The sequence below is a fragment of the Lissotriton helveticus genome, chromosome 2_1 (genome assembly GCF_964261635.1).
Source record: "Lissotriton helveticus chromosome 2_1, aLisHel1.1, whole genome shotgun sequence".
Lineage (NCBI taxonomy): Eukaryota > Metazoa > Chordata > Amphibia > Caudata > Salamandridae > Lissotriton > Lissotriton helveticus.
This window is the reverse complement of record NC_136059.1, coordinates 568,225,392-568,243,960: the sequence shown is the minus strand read 5'-3', so window position 1 is coordinate 568,243,960 and position 18,569 is coordinate 568,225,392. Positions and strand designations below refer to the sequence as shown.

Genomic DNA, 18,569 nt, shown 5'->3' with positions numbered 1-18,569 from the left:
TGAAATTTGAGGCTTTTTAAGCAGAAAAGGAGAAAATACACAAGAGTATAGCAAGCACAGCCCCAAAAACGAGCCCTCAATTGCCTAACAACATCCATAATAACCTTAAGCAGGCAAACATTATAGCTGTGCAGTGCCCCTTTTACCTCCATTTGAAAATTGCTGGAGAGGCAGGAGATGGTAACTATATTCCCTCTAATCTGCATGTGTCTTCGCACAGTGTCATTTTTCACGCAAACAGGTCATTAAGGAACTTGCAAAAGAAAGGCATCTACTGACAGGAACAGAGTTCTCAATAAGCTGTTAATGAAGGCAAGAGTGAAGAGGGATATTTCTCCCCTTTCTTCCTGACTGATTGTTCACAGAGTTACTCCTCTGCCACACCATCTTTCTTAGAGCAACACACTGTTTAGGTCTCGCCTAGGTAGCGCTTGCGTGCTGTGTCTTCAAAACATTCTGTATATACAATATGGGCTTCAAGCACTGCCCATCTTTGTAATTGGTTCCTCTTATTGTTCTTCATAAATTCCAGCTTTTGGTTAGTGAAATGGCTTACTAGTGCCTCCTTTTGGACTTTTCTAACCTCCCATATGGACTTCCCCTGTTACATGTGCTCTTACTCTTCATGTTATTCACAATACCTTTGGAGCACTCTTTTTTTGTTAACTTTTTGCAGCTCCTTCAGGAGACACGAGAACCACTCACTTCCTCCTCGAAACACACATACACCGAGAGGGAAAATATCATGTGACCCACAGCCTCCCTGCAACACGCACACACCTCTGGTGCCATTATAGCGCTTCTGCCCATCCGTAAGCAGGCTCCTCCAGCTGTGGCAAGGACTGTACATTGGCCCTGCAGAGGCCGTGATTACAGAGGCAGCTGAATCCATCGCCGTTGCTCAGGCGCCTCTCTCCGCTGCAAGGAGGCTTCTCCCACTGCAGCAAGGACTGTGCATCGGCGCTGCAGAGGTTGTAATTACCAAGGCACTGGGCTTATAAGGGCTGCATCAAATCCATCAAAAGGTATCTGTGCAGTTTACATGAGCACCATTTACGTTAAGTGACTGCATGTTGGTATGTAGCTAACTTTATGTATGCCTCTGATTTTTCCATGCTGATATGGCTGCCACTTTTACACCCGCCCAAAGGGAAGGCTCTGAGTGCTCAGCCCTCTCTCTTTGTTGGTGGCTCTCTGCCTTGCACCGGAATAGTACTAGCCACTATGATGATGCATGTTTTCTAGGGACCAAACAATATCGGCAAAGGTGACTGCCACACCATCTTTCTTAGAGGAACACACTGTTTAGGTCTCGCCTAGTTAGCGCTTGGGTGCTGTGTCTTCAAGACATTCTGTATCTACAATATGGGCTTCAAGCACCGCCCATCTTTGTAATTGGTTCCTCTTACTGTTCTTCATAAATTCCAGCTTTTGGATAGTGAAATGGCTTACTAGTGCCTCCTTTTGTACTTTTGTAACCTCCCATATGGACTGCCCCTGTTACATGTGCTCTTACTCTTCATGTTATACACAATACCTTTGGAGCACTCTTTTTTTGTTAACTTTTTGCAGCTCCTTAAGGAGACACGAGAACAACGCACTTCCTCCTCGAAACACACATACACCGAGAGGGAACAACAGCCGCCGTACGGCAAAAATATCATGTGACCCACAGCCTCCCTGCAACACGCACACACCTCTGGTGCCATTACAGCGCTTCTCCCCATCCGTAAGCAGGCTCCTTCAGCTGTGGCAAGGACTGTACATTGGCCTTGTAGAGGCCGTGATTACAGAGGCAGCTGCATCCAGCGCCGTTGCTCAGGCGCCTCTCTCCGCTGCAAGGAGGCTTCTCACACGGCAGCAAGGACTGCGCATCGGCGCTGCAGAGGTTGTAATTACCAATGCACTGGGCTTATAAGGGCTGCATCAAATCCATCAAAAGGTATCTGTGCAGTTTACATGAGCACCAGTTACGTTAAGTGACTGCATGTTGGTATGTAGCTAACTTTATTTATGCCTCTGATTTTTCCATGCTGATATGGCTGCCACTTTTACACACGCCCAAAGGGAAGGCTCTGAGTGCTCAGCCCTCTTTCTTTGTTGGTGGCTCTCTGCCTTGCACCGGAATAGTACTAGCCACTATGATGATGGATGTTTTCTAGGGACCAAACAATATCGGCAAAGGTGACTGAAGCGGTGCGTGTGCTGCAGGTTCTCAGGCCCGGCTTCTGCACATTGAACCTGGTTCTTTGTGCAGCATCTCAACCCTTTTGCCTACACTGAGATCAATTGAAGTATATTACTTGGACACCGCACCGGCCTATCCGCTTGATTCATCCCCCTAACCGAAGTCTTTGAAACATGTGAAGTGAGGATCTGCTCTTGCAGGCCCATCAACGATTTAAAAAATTCCTCTCGCTTCTCCGGACCCCAAAGAGACTCTGAACAAACGTAGGGTTAATTCTAATACCCAGAGGAAGTTTTTACAGCTCAACATTTCTCTCAAGGTAATCATTCACAAACAACCACCTTCGTCAGAGTGTGTGTGCCACCTCAACCCATCCTACAAGCGGCACAGGATGTGTGCTCTCTTCCATACCCAGATCGGTACATTTCAAATTAACTCTGTTACTGCTTCCATACCCACAACAAAATGCACCCTCCTTACAGGTAAAATCTTCTGTCCTAATTGTGGTACCTCCATCGTAATGGGCATTCCAGTTTTCATCATTTTCTACATAATGCACAGAGCCACAATGCTCTACAACATAGCTTAAAGACAATGGCAACACCAATAGTTCTGGCTAATTACTTATAATGTCCCATAGTTGAGACCTATTGGCTATGCCAATGCTTGTTTTGACACTGCAACATCAGTCCATAAGAAATGCCCAGTTTGTTCTAAGAAAACAGTATTCTATTCAAGCTGACTTATTTGGGAAAGATAAAAAAGAAACATGAGCCTGGCTGAAAATAACTGCCATAAAATGATCTGCATCTCAGACATGCTGTTCTCTACATCTAGGAGGGACATTTCCTTACTTTCTTAATGTAAAATAAATGGGCATGGGCCAACTTGTTTTTCTCTTTAGACACATTTGAAAGCTGCACTCCTGTTCTTTTACAAACATATGTGATTTCTCCACAACATTGGTCCTCTTAATTGCAGATCCAATCTGATAGAGACATCTAGCCGGAGAATGCTTACTTGTGAACTTCCCAGGCGTCAGACTGGATCCAGAAGATTGTTCTCGAGCAGTACCCTTGTGCACATTAGGTGGCGTCGGTCGACTCTACGTGACGTCTCCTCCGTCATCTTGACGTCTGCATCATCTATATAGGCGCCACACCAGAGCCTTGACATCAGTTCTCATTTTTCCATGCCAGCCACTGCAGAACTGTCGAAGAGAGCCCCCTGTCATTTTTGACAGGCTATTTTTTTTGACTATTTGTCAACCCTTTTTGGTGTGTAGGTCATGTCTAAACAGGCTTTGAGATTCAAACCGTGTGGCACCTGTCACACGCCATGTCGGTCACAGATCCTCACCTTGTGTGTCTTTGGTGCCTGGAGTGTGACCACGACCGGATGTTGTGCTCCGACTCACAGGCCATGGCTTTTAAAGCTTTGAGGGAGCGGTCCCTAAAGCTACTTGCGGCCCGGCATCAGGTCTTGTTCCTGTTCCAGTCGTGGTTGGGAGGAAGGTCTGACCACCACTCCGGGGGCTCCTAGTCTTTATCCTCCCATTTGAAGTCTTCGAAAGTGTCAGGTAAGAAGCACCGCAAGCACAAGAAGTCAAAGCATGCTCGACTTTGCCACGTTGGTCACCTGATGCGACAGATGAGTCTTGATGATCTAGGTCCCGTTTTACGGAACGTGTGCCGGGGTCGGCTCTGCATTTACTTCCCTTCCTGGGAGCGACCGCCGCCAAATTAAATGAGTTTTATGATGCCATGTGCACCATTTTTGGGCAGCCTGACCCTGCCGGAGCACCTTCGGTCTCCTCAGGCTCTGCAGAAGGAGTCCCATTGGGTTCCAAGCCAGTGGCTCCGGCCCCGGCATCCATGGCTCCTCTTGGATCTGTTCCTAGATCCGGACCGGTCGCACCTCAACCATTACCGATGTCGCGTTCGATGCCAAGACTGCCAGCATCGCCGGCGCCCACCAGAGGTCTCATCCCATTCTTATCCCCGACAACATGAAGCTGGTCGGGCGTCCAGAGACACCTGCGCCAACGGAAAATATGGGCTCTATGTCATATCCTTAGCCTTATTCGGAAGGGCTAGTATTATAGAAATATTGGGAGAGGATGCAGGCCCCCTTAGAATTCCCACCTTATACAGAAAAAATTGACTGGTACGAGAAACTGGTTGATGTCCGTGGCTAGAAAACCTCCCCAGAGCCTGGCATGCTTTCCCCTCCTAACCTGGCTACAGAGGAGGGAGCTTCCTTTGTCCTGGTGGTGCGTAGGGCTGCGGAGGTCGCAGACCTGCAGCTTCCTACCATAGCAGTCGAGATCAATGTATTGACGGAGGTCCTGCAACCTGGTTTCTCCACTGCCGAACCTTGGTGCAGTTTAATAAATCCTTGACTGATGTTCTTCTGGGGACTTGGTCCAAATCCAGCACAGAGGCTCCTGTGAATAGAACAATTGCCCACCGTCCTGCACCGGGCAACCAAGCTTTCCTCACCAATCACCCAGCACCCAAGAGCTTGGTGGTCCAAGCCTCTGCTCCTTGTGGTGGGTTCCCTTCCACACCCCTGGATAGGGAATTCAAGAGGCTGGATAGCTTTGGAATGAAAATCTTTTCTTCCATCAGCCTAACATTGCAGTCAGCAAACACTGCATGCCTCATGGGCGGGTATTCCCATTCCCTGTGGGAGACGGTAGCACAAGTGCTGCCACAAGTCACGGAGAAGGCCCAGGCTGTCCTCTCCCAAGCTGTTGTGGATGGGAGAGATGCAGCAAAGTTTACTATCTGCTGCGGCCTTGACACAACAGACTTGCTGGGCATAGCAATTTCCTCGACGGTGGCCATTAGGTGCCATGCCTGGTTGAGAATGTCTGGTTTCTCTGGGGATGTCCAAAGCAATCTAATGGCTTTGATGGCTCTTTTCTCTCCGGAGATAGGGTAGACGTGGCCCTAGAGCACTTAAAGGAGACACAGGCTACAGCCAAGTTTCTGAGCCTCTCTATGTCATCCCGGCCTGCGTCCGCCTTTCGTGGTTACGGAAGGGGCTTCCAGCCATGGGTGTCACTCTCCCCAACCCCTGTAGGTTGGGCAGCCAGAAGTCAGGTCAATCCACAAACCTCCCCTTCCCCCTCAACCTCCAAGCCCTCCTAGTCAGACCCTCCCAGAACATGGGCGTCCATTTGGTGGCAGGATACGCCAACACCTCCACCGCTGGCGGGACATCACCTCGTACAGGTATAGTCCATGGGGGCTACACCTCCCCATTGAGGCTATTTCGGCCTCCATGCCTCCAACATACGATTGGCTGACGGAGGATCACCTTGCTTTGCTTTGAGAGGAAATCACGACCCTCTTGGCCAATGGGGCCACAGAGAGGGTTCCGGCACCAGATGTAGGCTGTGGTTGCTATCTCCCAAAAAGGATGGACGCCTTCATCCTATCCTCGACCTCAGAACCCTCAACTACTTCCTCAAGAAAGAGAAGTTCATGATGCTAACTCTTGCTCAGGTTCTGTCGGCCCTGGACCCGGGTGACTGGATGGTAGTGCAGAACGCTTATTTTCATAGTCCCGTCTTGCCTGCTCATCGCCACTACCTGCGGGTTACGGTGGGCCATGAGCACTTTCAGTTCACCATGCTACTCTACAGCTTCACAAGTGCCCCTCGGGTTTTCACCAAGGTGGTGGCAGTGGTCGCAGCTCATCTGTGAAGATCAGGGGTTCCAGTCTTCCCCAATCTCGATGACTGGCTGTTGAAAGCGGCCTAGTTCCAGGAAGTCGTCTCCCACATCCAAATTACAGCGAACTTACTGCACTTGCTACTGTTTACTATCATCATGCCTAAAACACACCTGACTCCTTCCCAGATGCTCCCTTTCATCAGAGTGATTCTGGATACAGTACAGTTTTGGGTATATCCTCCTGAATGGTGTGTTCAGGATATTGAGGCTATGATACCGATATTTCAGCCTCTATCCTGGATTTCGGGGAGACTAACCCTGAGGCGGCTGGACCTTATGGCCTGCTAGAAGATCATTTACAACAAGGGGTGGTGATGGACAGAGTCTCTGAATTAAGCAGAGTACTCTCACCCAGTCAGGAGATCAGGGCTAGATCCAACACCGTTTTTTAGCTCATTGCACCATCCCAGTTTCAGAACCTGGCTGTATGCAAATTAGTCTGTCCCTGGCCCAGTGCATCATGGGAACAGGGCAGACCAGACTACAAAAGCCAATTCTTACACTGGGAAGGAAACAAGCTTCCGGGGACCGGTTTCTGGCATTACAGCCGTCTTCGGCCCGGCTTGCTTGAATCCTGATGGTGCAATGAGCAAGGGACTCACATCTGAGTATACCCTTCCACGCTTAGGGTGGACAAAATTATTCACAACAAGGGGTGGTGATGGACAGAGTACAGGAACAGGGCAGACCAGACTACAAAAGCCAATTCTTACACTGGGAAGGAAACAAGCTAGAAGATCATGCCAGATGGCACATGCAGGCTCTGCAGTGGGACCTGAAGTTCCAGTGGGTGCAGAATCGGGGGAATCTCTCCAACCTTGTCCACATCTCGGAGGGAGCTGCGCAATATCTGCAGTGGTGGATGACAAACCGCAAATGGGGCACAGGCAGACCCCTTTCCCTTCCCCAACAAGTTCTCACAGCAGTGACAGATGTGTCAGTCCTGGCATGGAACAACCATCTGGGAGAGGTGGAGATTAGAGGACTCTGGTTTCCAGCGGAAGCCGGGCTCTACATCAACCTGTTGGAGCTTTGTGTGATTCGCTTGGCACTGAAAGCCTTCTTACCAGCCCTCAAGGGAAAGCTGGTTCAGGTGTTCACGGACAACACCACCATTATGTGGTACTGCAACACACAAGGCAGGGTGGGGTTGTGGCCCCTCTGTCAGGAGGTCCTGCATCTCTGGACTTGGCTTGAACAACAGGGCATATCCTTGGTAGTTCAACACCTGGCCAGTTCCCTGAACGTCAGAGTGGAAGAACTCAGCTGTTGGTGCCTAGCGGATCACGAATTACATCACCATCCAGAGGTGGGGCTAGGTCTCTTTCAGCGGTGGGGAGAGCCTTGGTTAGACCTGGTCGCCTATGTCGAGAACATGCAACGTGAGCAGTTTTGCTTGTTGGACTTTCCAAGGCAGCTATCGTTCGGCGACGCTTTTCATCTCAAGTGGAGCTCAGGCCTCCTTTACGCCTTTCCATCCAGACTACTCCTGTCCAGAGTACTCAAGATGATCAGGAGCAACTGGGCTCTAGTCATTCTTGTGGCTCCGGACTGGGCAGGAGCGCTGAAGGGGTTACTCAAGCACTTTGCGAAAACAAAAAACATAAAACAAATACTCTTTGTGTAGCAGCCTCTCACAGTTAAAGCTCTCTTCAGACGCGTAACACAGGCCCCAGCAGCCGCCGCAGTGTGAGGGCACCTCAGCACAGTACTCTAAACTGAGAAATCCAGAGCAGGGGCCCCTCCATGTATCTTGCAGGGGGCCCCTCAACTTTTGTAACGCCACTCTCTTATCATCATTTTCCCCCAACATTGCATTCTACATTGACAGTTATACACACTGGGCAGTCGCTTTTATTTTTCTTCTCTGCACAGCTCTCAGCCCCAGTTCCCTCTGTCACAGGTGTCTCACCAAGCAATCTTTCTCACTACACAGTCTCTGCTTTTTGTAATGTTTTCTTCCCATAGTTTGGTTGGTTTGTTTAAAACTAAATGCTTGGATCACAGACCCTTGCCTTCCTTACTGCCTGTAATATCAAAGACACCCTATCATTTCATTTCTTTACAAAGGACTCCATTATGTCTATTAATTCCTTTTCTCCAGCGCCCATCTAAGTCTAACAAGGATGGGGAAAGGGGTGAGATTGCTTTCTCCTTAGCAGCACTCCTCTAACAGATTGGGCTTTGCGGGGCCTGTTCTGTGTCTAGCCCTCAACAACCCTGCCTGGGTACAAGGTGAGTTGTGCCTCTGTGAGTACAGCGGGAGGAGTATGTCTCTCAGTTTATGGTGAAAGTTGTTCCTGTGTGAGTCCACATTAGCAGTCAGTGGCGGCTGGCTGACTCGCGGGTAGGGCGGGGCAGGGGTCGCATAGGGGGTTCATAAAAAAATTATATCTACCTCTGGTCCTGCGTCGCATCTTCTTCTCTCTCTGCTTCGAGTCCCAGGAAGCAGGCAGCTTCCCTCTCCTCTCCTAAGCCAATCACAACGCAGTCAGCGCCCACAACACTGGGCAAGCCACTCCTCCCCTGCCCTGCAGCAGGACTGCCCACCCTCCCGCCCCCAACCAAACCCTTTTGCTTTCTCGCAATGCGAGAAGCAGAAGTATACAATGGTATTCATAATACCATTTATGTTTCTGCTTCTCGCACTGCGAGAAAGCAGTGGGGCGACGATCCTCCGCCCACGTGGTGGAGCTTCCTCTGTTAGCAGTGTGCACTTTTGAGGGCAGAATGAGCAGTATACCGGTTTGAGTGTAGGGTGAGGTGGGAAACTTTTGATTGGAGTGTCAGGGGTGTGCCTTTGTGAATTTACAGTGAGTGCAGGAGTAGGGATGTGTATAGTTCATGCTGGAGGAGGTCAGTCAGTAGAAGTGTGTGGTGAAGGGATGTCTGTACAAGTGGAAAGTGAGCTGTGTGAGTGTATGGTCTGCAGTCTGCCTGAGTGAGAAGAACTGTTCAGTCAGTGCAGGGTAAGCAAAGTGTATTTTGAGTGCAGGTTGAATGGTGTGTATTGTGAGGACGTACCTCTGTGAGCATACAATGAGTATTTTGCCATAAGAGCACAATATGAGTGCAGGGTAAGTGGTGTGACTCTTTGAGTGTATGTTTAGTCATGTGTCTGTATGTGTGTAGAATGAGTGGCATGTCCATGTGTGTGTACATTGAATTATGTGACTGAATGCAGGTAAGCAAAGTGCCTGAATGTAGGGGACACAATAGGTCACTGAGAGTGTAGCATAAGCTGTGTGTCTTTGTAAGTGTAGGGTGAGTTGCATGCTTTGTAAGTGCAGGCTGAGTATTGTGCAAGTTCTCAGTTTGTATTATGAGCGCAGGGAGAGCGGTGTGCGTGTGTAAGTGCAAGATACAGCACATTAAAGGCAGATCTATTGGCACTGCTAATACCTGTTACACAATTTAACAGGGAAATGTGCATTAACCCTTTAATTTTTCAATGTTTTGGAAGTGTCCCTTTTAGTTTCACTAGAAAATGGAATCAATTTTACTAGTATCACTCAGTTGCACACACAAACACGAAATGTGCACACACAAACAGGTCACTGGAGCACGAAGACAAAAAAAATAACTGGAGAGAACACTGGATGGTACTGCTCCAAATCACACAGTTTGTATCCAGGAACAGCACAACTTCGTCCTCTGTACTATCAACTTCTTTAGCACCATCATCCACACAATTATCACTCAACTGTGGAGATATAGATCTACATGTATAGCTCAACTTGCTGTCATTTCAGGAAAGCCATCTATGAAAAAAGAGACCAGTGACATTTCAGGCTAATGGCATTTTTCAGTCAGCGCGTGTAGTTTCATTTTCACATTAATATTGCCTTTTTCACAATTTTTTAAAAGTGACTGCCCTCCCTGATGCAACATTTCTTTTAAATTGACATTTTAACATGGCTGTTATAACATTTATTATTTCGGGGCCTGATTTAGAGTGCGGAGTATGGTTTGTTCTCCATCAGAGCAATGAAGTAAAATGCCTCATTTCCTTGACAGAGTACCTGTCCTCTGTATTTACAGATGTATTTACAGATGTCCGCTGGCTGTCTGAACATATATAGTCATTGGCAGGTCCAGATGATGTGTTAAACTTTTTACAGACGGTAGGGTCAAACTGTTCGTCAAACGTTTAACATGTTTTTGGTTTCAAGTCAAACACTAATTAATAGCCCAATACCATGGGAGTTTTCTACCATGGTGTGGGGGTCATTTAAAAGTTTTCACTGACTCATACCCCAGATTTTAACCAGCAGCGAAGAACAGTGTATACTGGTTATTTCACTGGCCACTATGCATTATCTCAGCAACGGAGTCTCCGTCTAACTCTAAATCATGCCAATGTGTTCCACGAGGTGTTGTGATGGGTATCCTTCTATTTACAATAAAAACATAGTGCCAACAGTGACACTGTGTATTTCTCATTGGGCATAATGTTACAAATTAAATGTGTTTTATATTAAAAAACAATTAAGTATCAGATGATGCTTAATGGCATGGACAGTACCATCCTGTTGTTGATGCTGTTGTTCAGAATCTAAATTAACCGTCATCACTGGTAATTCAAATTTCAACCATTTCATCGGGCAAGCTAATGCATCCTTTTATGGACAGACTACTACAGTACAGATGATGATTATGTGGAAGATCTTACCTGGCGGGTATCCTGTTGCACCTCCAGCCTTTCGCATACATCAAAATTGTGCTTTCAACAGTCCAAAGCATGAGTACTCGCAAACATTTTTCCAGGGGCCACAAAGGTTGGTCTGTGATGTGACCAAGGGATGCATTAATGACAGCAGGATGGCGGTCATGGGTTGGGAGGAGTTGGTGGTAAAGTGGGTTAAGTATTAGGGAAAGCCAAGCATACACATCTAGGTGACGGTGCCCACCTATCGAGAAAGAGCCTAACCATCAAGGGTTACGGCACAGGTTTTTGCTCACCCCACTTTCTTTGTCTCTTCTTAGCTGACCTGCACACCAGCTTAGCCGAGGCTAGTTTGCATGCCCCCAAACTGGGCAACATCCAGCTACCAGGTCTGATGTACGCTGACGACTTAGTGCTACTTAGCGGAACAAAAATAGGCCACCATAGCCTTCTGTGTGCTACAGCTTCATACTCCAATTCTAATGCAACTGAAATTAATCTAAAGAAGTCTAAAATAATGATTCAGGGTAAACCGTCATAGAGCCCTCATTAGCTGCACATGGGCATGGACAAACTAGAGGTGGTAACAGAGTACACGTACTTGGGCATGCTTCTCGATAAATCAACAAGAAGAAAGAGCTGTTTTTATGGAACTTGTCCTAGTCCTCTGGGAAATACTTAGATAAACAAAAAAGGAACAGTTCCAAACTGAATCTACCGCATCCAGGAAGTTATGAAAACACGAAGATTGTTTAAATGTATTTAGGGGCAAAACGTTTTTTTTAGAAGAACCCTCACCCACCAACCTAGTTGGTGGCATGCTTCATCATCGGGTTCCCACCTGGGACGCCGAGTGCCTCCCAGGTGTGCTTCCACGCCTGACTTCAGCGGAGCAGATTTTTTTCATAGTGCAAGACCGTGAAGAGTGAGTTTTTCTAAAAGATCCACCTCAACACTCTTTACTAGTGAGGTTTTTGGGCAAGGTTAAAACGGAGAAAAATTCATGTTTTGTGTGATTAAATTGATCTCAAACATCTGTGAGTTGGTCTACATGTTGCAGCCTAAAATCCTCATTCGCTAGGCTTTCTTCAGGACCAGTGATACAAGTCATTGAACTCTGTTTAAAGCTAAAGAAGCTAACAGCGAGACCCTGAATCACCATCTTTCGGTAGAAATCATTATCTGAGACTACTCCCTGGCCAGGGATTACCTTACCAGCTTCTTACCAGCCTTTGAATTAACAGACCAATGGGAGACAATCACCACCTTCTCCCAAGTTAAGGCCACGGTAAACATATAAGGTAAAACTTGCTCACTAATGACAGACAAAGAGGCTTTTGTGATGAGGCAGTACGCTTGGCTTACAATGGCGTCTTACACTATGCTATCACAACAACCCCTACGTGGGCACTGCCCTTAAAGCCCAGATCAGAGCATTGTTCCCTGAAATACCGCCCAGGGTGCCCATCATCACTTCAACACTTACCACAATGGAAGTGAACGGGCATTACAGAGCTTCGCCGACTTTGCTGAAAAGCTCCCAAGACTGTGGCCCATCAAATTTGCAAATGTGAAGCAAATATAGAAGATCGAAGAACCATTCTATGACCAGTTTGGAACCAGAGGGGGATATGCTGCTGTAGGCCCATGATTATTTGCCTTGCTTTAACTCTAAGGACATTCAGCTCAGCTGCAGGCTCACTAAATATTTGATTAGACTTCACTAGAAAATCAATCACCTTACGCTGCAATTGCCACAGCTACCCAAGCTCCTTGAACTAGCCTTTCTTTTAAATGTGTGTTATACCGCCACTTCAATGCTGACTGGGGGGCATATTATCAAGGGCAATATCGCAGCTTTTGTGGCACTTTGTGCAGAAAAAGCCGCAATATTTTATCGCCCTATTATCAAGCAAGCGCTAAAATGCTTTAGCGCTTGTTTTATTGAGATAGCAGGTGTTTTTTTACTTGCTTTGCATGTCAGCAATATTTATCGCTAATGACATGCAAACGAGGCGTTCCTGACTTAAACTACATGGAAACTGTTGCAAACACAACTGCGCAGTATCATTAACACGCCTCAGGAACAGCGAAGCGATAGAAAAAGTCCCGCTTACCGCGGTTATCGCAGGAATCTAACACCTCATTAAAACTTGGCTTACAAGTCTTTTCAATGGAAGGTAGATCGATCGTATAAGTACATACTTGCGTATTAGCAAGGTTTTTCTTATCACTGTCAAATTGTCGCAGGATTTCTCCCGCTATTTCAGGTTTCTCACCACTATCGCTGGTTTGCACATAGACTCTTAAGAGAGCATTGATAATACGCCACTAAGAGGGCGATGTGATCCAGTGATAGACGGCGATAACAGGAAACAGGATAAGCGCGTTTTGCGATATATATCGCATTTTGTTGGTAATATGGCCCTTGCAGTTTAAGACTGAGGCTGTGGTGTTATTTCATAGACAAACTTTCACAATAGGCACTTTCTCTTCACAATAGCCTGCACAATGTTTTTACTTATTGCCACTATTTAAATTCTCTTTTAAGGAAAAATAAAGTTTGAATTAGGTCCAGGCAGTGATAGCCTCCCTTTATAAGGGTGAATTTATGTACTTTGAACTTTAAATGATAATAATTTACGTAACTGCTCTGTTGTCGAGTGAAAAGAAAAACACCACGACTTCTCTTTGCAATATAGCACAGGATTTAATAGAGAGCGTGCATGCGCGTGGAAGGTCAATCAGCTCCGTAGACCTGAAATGTGAACTTTAACGTACAATGTAGTGGACGTTTTTTTTTATACATTTGCAGGAGTAAATACGTCATTACATTTGCATATTCAATTGAGCATTAATATAAGCACCACATTATATCAAAAACACTACTTTTTATTAAAAAGCTAATGATGCATTTCTAGAAAATGCCTCATGTACACGTCTTGTTTACTGCACTATACCACCACTGCTTGTACTGCCGGATGTCTTTGGCTTGTCTCTTTGAAGCCTAACACTGCTCTACTCCCAACACATCTGCTGCTTCCACAAGGCCTAATCTCCCACCTATCTTATGCCTCTGTGCTGCTTATCTGCATATTTCTCACAGATGTATTCTTGTATGTTGGCATGTGTAAGAAGTTGTCCCTTTATATACTATACCAAAATTAGGTATATTGTGCACTGAGTCCAGGGAGTCCCCAGAGACATAGCAAAGGCTAAATTAGGTAAGTACTAACAGCTTTCTTTGTGGTAGTATGGTCGAGCAGTTAGGCTTATCCAGAGGAAGTGTTAAGCATTTATTGGATTCACTCATTCAAGGACTGATACACACACTCAGAGACAGAATCCAGACCAATAGGGAAAGTATTAAAAAAGATATACTTATGTCTTATTTTAGAACCAAGCAGGACTTGGCACCAGTGGGTAATATAAACGTTCAAAATACTAAACTGTTCAAGGGAATATATGTCTTTACTACGCATGCGATACATCGCATGCCATTACCACGCGGTCGTTACAACGACCCCTTTGTTACATTGCGAACCATTACATTGCAAGGCGTCACAACGACTTGCTGTAGGAGGAACGCTGGACTTGGGAATAGTATAATTTACTATTCCTACTCCAGTTTGTGCATCAGCAGGGAAGGTGTTGGATTGTAAATCCAACACCTTGTGACCCCTACAGCAAGTCGTTGTAACGACTTGCGATGTAATGGTTCACGATGTAAGACCGCGTTGTAATAGCATGCGATGTATCGCATGCGATGTAAACGATGTTTCCCGCTCAAGGTAATGCAGTTGTGCTTGAAATTACAATTGTTACAGGTTTGTATAATTTTTAAATGCAGTTTGTATCATACAGTGAGTACTTTCAGATTATGTTTGAGTTACTTTGGATTACTTTATCCCTAGATACCACACCGTAAGGTTTCTACATACAAGGTAAGTATGTCGTTTTATGCTTTGCAATTGAATTCACTTTCCTCATTCATTACCAGTTCCACAATTGTAGTCCCAAAATCGTATAACATGGGTTCCTACAGGAGAAAAATGGTTATCGATTTTGGAGGTAAGTACTCGACTCACTAGGGTGAGCTTTAGGGGTTAGGACCAAAGCTCCCCGAGGACTAGATGGGCACTCGAGTTCCTCCACCAGTGACACTGGGGCAGCCGGATGCAGAGTGCAGGGGCCCAATGTTAGCCAATGGGGCTAAGGGGAAGCCTTCCGTTAGGAACTGCTAACGAGCAGGCCACTCAGATGTGGGAGCCAATGAGCAGCACAGGAGCTGCACCACCAGCGGCTTTTGAGCAACCTGGTGCAGGGTGCAAAACGGACATCGGGGACCCCGTGCTTTCCAATGGAGACCTTCGGTTTCGGAAAGATGTTGCAAGCTCGGGCAGTGAGACTTCCTAAAGGTGACCACCAGCAGAGAGGTAAGTTGGGATCTTGGGGGATGTCTGGACACCGTAGGTTGGGCCACCTAAGGCCATGGGGCGTCGGTTGCAGGGGTGTCTTGTGGCATCGGATTTTCTTACCAGCTCCTTTAGCCGTCGGGGGACCCTTCACGTTGAGACTGGAGGCGTCCTCAGGAGTCAAGAGTGAGGTGGGAGATCACCAGATCCCAGGTCAGGATCGCTGTAGAGACCTCCTTGGGGTGTTGGGCCACTTGAACTAAGGCCGTGGGCGTCGGGTGCTGAGTGGAGCAGAATCGCAGAGTCTACGGGATCCGGATTCTGGAGGTGAGTCTTTGGTTGAGCAAATCCGGTGCTCACAGGAGACAGAGTCTGTGGGTAGGTTGCAGGGCAGGTCCTCCGGGCTCTGGGAGTTGCTGGCTGCTGGACTCGCCGAGGTTCTTGCTGTGGGCAGGTTGTAGACAGGACAGGCTGGTAGGGCTGGGGCCAAGGCAGTTGGTGTCTTCTTCTCCTTCCTAGGTCAGCACGGCTCTTCGGTCTTTCTTCTATGTTACTCGAATTTGAGGAGGCAAGGTTCAGGACCACCCCTAAATATTAAGGGCCTCATTTATTAGAAGTGAAGCATCGCTGCGTGAAAGCAGCGATGTGTCACTTCTCAGTGCGCCCTCCTTGCGACATGATGGATGCGTCATATTTACTGTATGATGCATCATGTCGCAAGGAGTTACAGATACATCAGTATTTCTGACGTATCTGCAGGCGCAAAAGTGACACATTGCTGGAGTGTGTCTCAAAAGTGACGCACCTCCAGCTATGTGCCCTTTCACATGGGGCAAGCCCCATGTGAAAAGGCCTGCGTCAGTCTTATGCCTGCTGTGAAGCAGGCGTAGGTTTTTGAGGCATTTGCACCCTAGAAGTGACGCTGTGAAATCTCGTAGTTTTCACTGCGTCACTTCTACGAGGCTTACTTACGTGTGTACGCCCACCCTGCATACATTTTACCTGACACATGTATAATGTAGAGCAGGGAATTACAAAGTGACGCATCACTTTGTAATTAGGGCGCACTAGAAGGCATGTTTTATGCCGCCGATGCGTCACAAAAAGTGACGCAACGGAAGAACAAAACTGCAGGAAGGCCTCATAAATAAGGCCCCAAATTCAGGGGTGTTTAAGGGGTGTGCAGGTCGGGGCCAATGGGTCCCTTCCTGGGGTGGGTACACCCTCTATTATGCCACCCTCCAGGGGAGGGGCATTAGCCCAGTCCTAATTGGCTGTGTGCCCTCATCTTCAAAACGGAGGGAACTGAGATGTGTGCTTCACCTCGCCTCCCCCACGTGAGGGGTGGGGATGGCAAAGGATATCACACCTCTCTTTCTAGCTTTAATTTCCCAATGATTCTCTCACCCAAAACGGGGACCAGAACCAGTAGTAGCATATTAGTGGAGCAGCAAAAGGCAGGTACAGCATCCGAAGGCAGCAGGCCCTTAAAGCTTCCCCTCAAGTGGACCAAGCCCAACCTGAGGGAAGAGGCACGACACCTCTGCCCAGGATGGCCTTTGTTTATGGACCCAGTGAGCAGAGGCCCTCTACCCAGGGGACCAGAAACGCGTCTGGTGGTGGCAAATGGCGGGTAACCATTCAGGAACCAGACCAGGGCTGGTCGATTTTCAGGGGCATCTCTAAGATGCCCTTTGGGTGCATTGTATAATAAATCATGCACTGGTATCATTGTGGGTTTATTATGCTGAGATGTTTGCTACCAAACTTCCCAGAATTCAGCAAAGCCATTATGGTGCTATGGAATTTGTAATGACAAACTCCCATACCGCATACTCTTTATGGCTTTTCTGCACTTACAATGTCTAAGAATGGAATTGGACACTGCGAGGGTACAGTGCTCATGCAACTGTACCCTCACCAGTGGTTTAGAGCACCCAGCTAGAGGGATGACTTATCTATAACGTAGGCAGTGGGTTGCAGGCATGGCACACAGGGATGTGTGTCACGTTTACTCTTCACTTTTCTGTGCCCCAAAACATGCAGCCTGCAATGGCAGTGTGTGTGCTAAGGTACAGGGCCTCTAAGGGTGGCACAATATGTGCTGCAGCCCTTATAGGCCTTCCCTGGACACAGTGCCATTGGTACCCAGGGTACCTTTTACACAGGACTTACATGTGGCCAGAGTAGTGCCACTTGTACAGTTTTGGGAAAGAACATAGGCCCTGAGAACCTGATTGGCAGCGACCCAGGGAATATCACATCAAAGTGCGCCAGAAATCTGTCTGAAAAGGGGGTTATTGCAACAGAAACCCAATTTCCTACAGCCAGTGACCTTCTATTTCTACTGCGTCTACTTATATTTTCCTATTCTACTGAACTTCGTCTACTTCCCTCCATTGCTTTTCTAATCTGCTATTTCAGACAGCTTAGGCCTGTATTTCTCCTTCAATATGTATATTCCCTGCTAATGCTTGCATCTACATGAGTGGGCCTTCTTCATTTCCTACACTTATAATAAAATGTCCCCCTTTAGTTGATTTTTCAACTATTTCTTCACCTTCCCTTTTGCTTAGAGTCATCAACGTGTATACATTCGCCTCAATATTCTACATTTTATTGACCAACCTATTAGAAAACATCCGACCTAACTTTTGAGTAACCCTTTTGCAACATCCTATCACTATCTGGAGGACACAGAACACCAAATGCAATATCACAAAAACAGGCAACAAGGCCTTAAACAGTCCTGACTCCCAGGATGGCACCCAAGTGAACCATCCAGACAACCACTTGCCAGGGACACCTCCCTCATTCACCATCTTCTAATGCAAGGTATGCAGAATTTGTATGGCTTCTGTTAGTGTTCCGTTCTCTTCGTTGTTGGCAGGTATATACGTGCAATAGGTCATTTGAATCTTGGCAATACTCCTTCTTCCATAGCAGTCATCAAGTCCAAAACATATTTATGCAGCATAATCATTACTCGTATGGCTCGTAATGCTTCCTTAATTACATTGAAACCGTTCTCAGTGGCATTGATGGCTCTCAATAACTCCCAGTGAGTTATTTGAAGCCAACATGCAGTCGCTTTTCCTTGAATGAACGGAAGGATGTTTCCGAAGAAGAGTTGTGCATCTTTGGAGAGCCTGTATCCTTGAGGGACATCTTCCTAGACTGTAGTACCGTAATACTTTGCAGCTCTCTTCTTCTGATGATGGTGCAGCAAGGTCATTAGATGGCTCATGGGATGATCATGCAGTTCAGAAATGTAAACTCCTGGAATCACCAGGAAGGGAGTATGCACAGTGGACAAACAGCAAAGTCCTTGCCATCCAGTTGGATGTCATGCATACAGACATTCACCACAGCTCCAGTAGAAGTTCATTAGGCTGAAGGTGTCCCATTGCATGTCAGTTTTTATAATTTGTGACATTAAAATTGATGTTCCTTCCCATTTGTACTGTTCCATTTTCCCTGAAACACAAAGAAAAACAAATGGGGGTTCTACCTGCTCGAAGATCTATAGGTGTTTCCAACCAAGTTAGTCTAGATAT

The 18,569-nt window shown here is 46.9% G+C and overlaps 1 pseudogene; it reads right to left on the bottom strand.

The window, feature by feature from the left end:
- Positions 1-17,621: 17,621 nt before the first annotated feature.
- LOC144820136 (uncharacterized) lies at positions 17,622-18,259 on the bottom strand (annotated as a pseudogene).
- Positions 18,260-18,569: the final 310 nt, after the last annotated feature.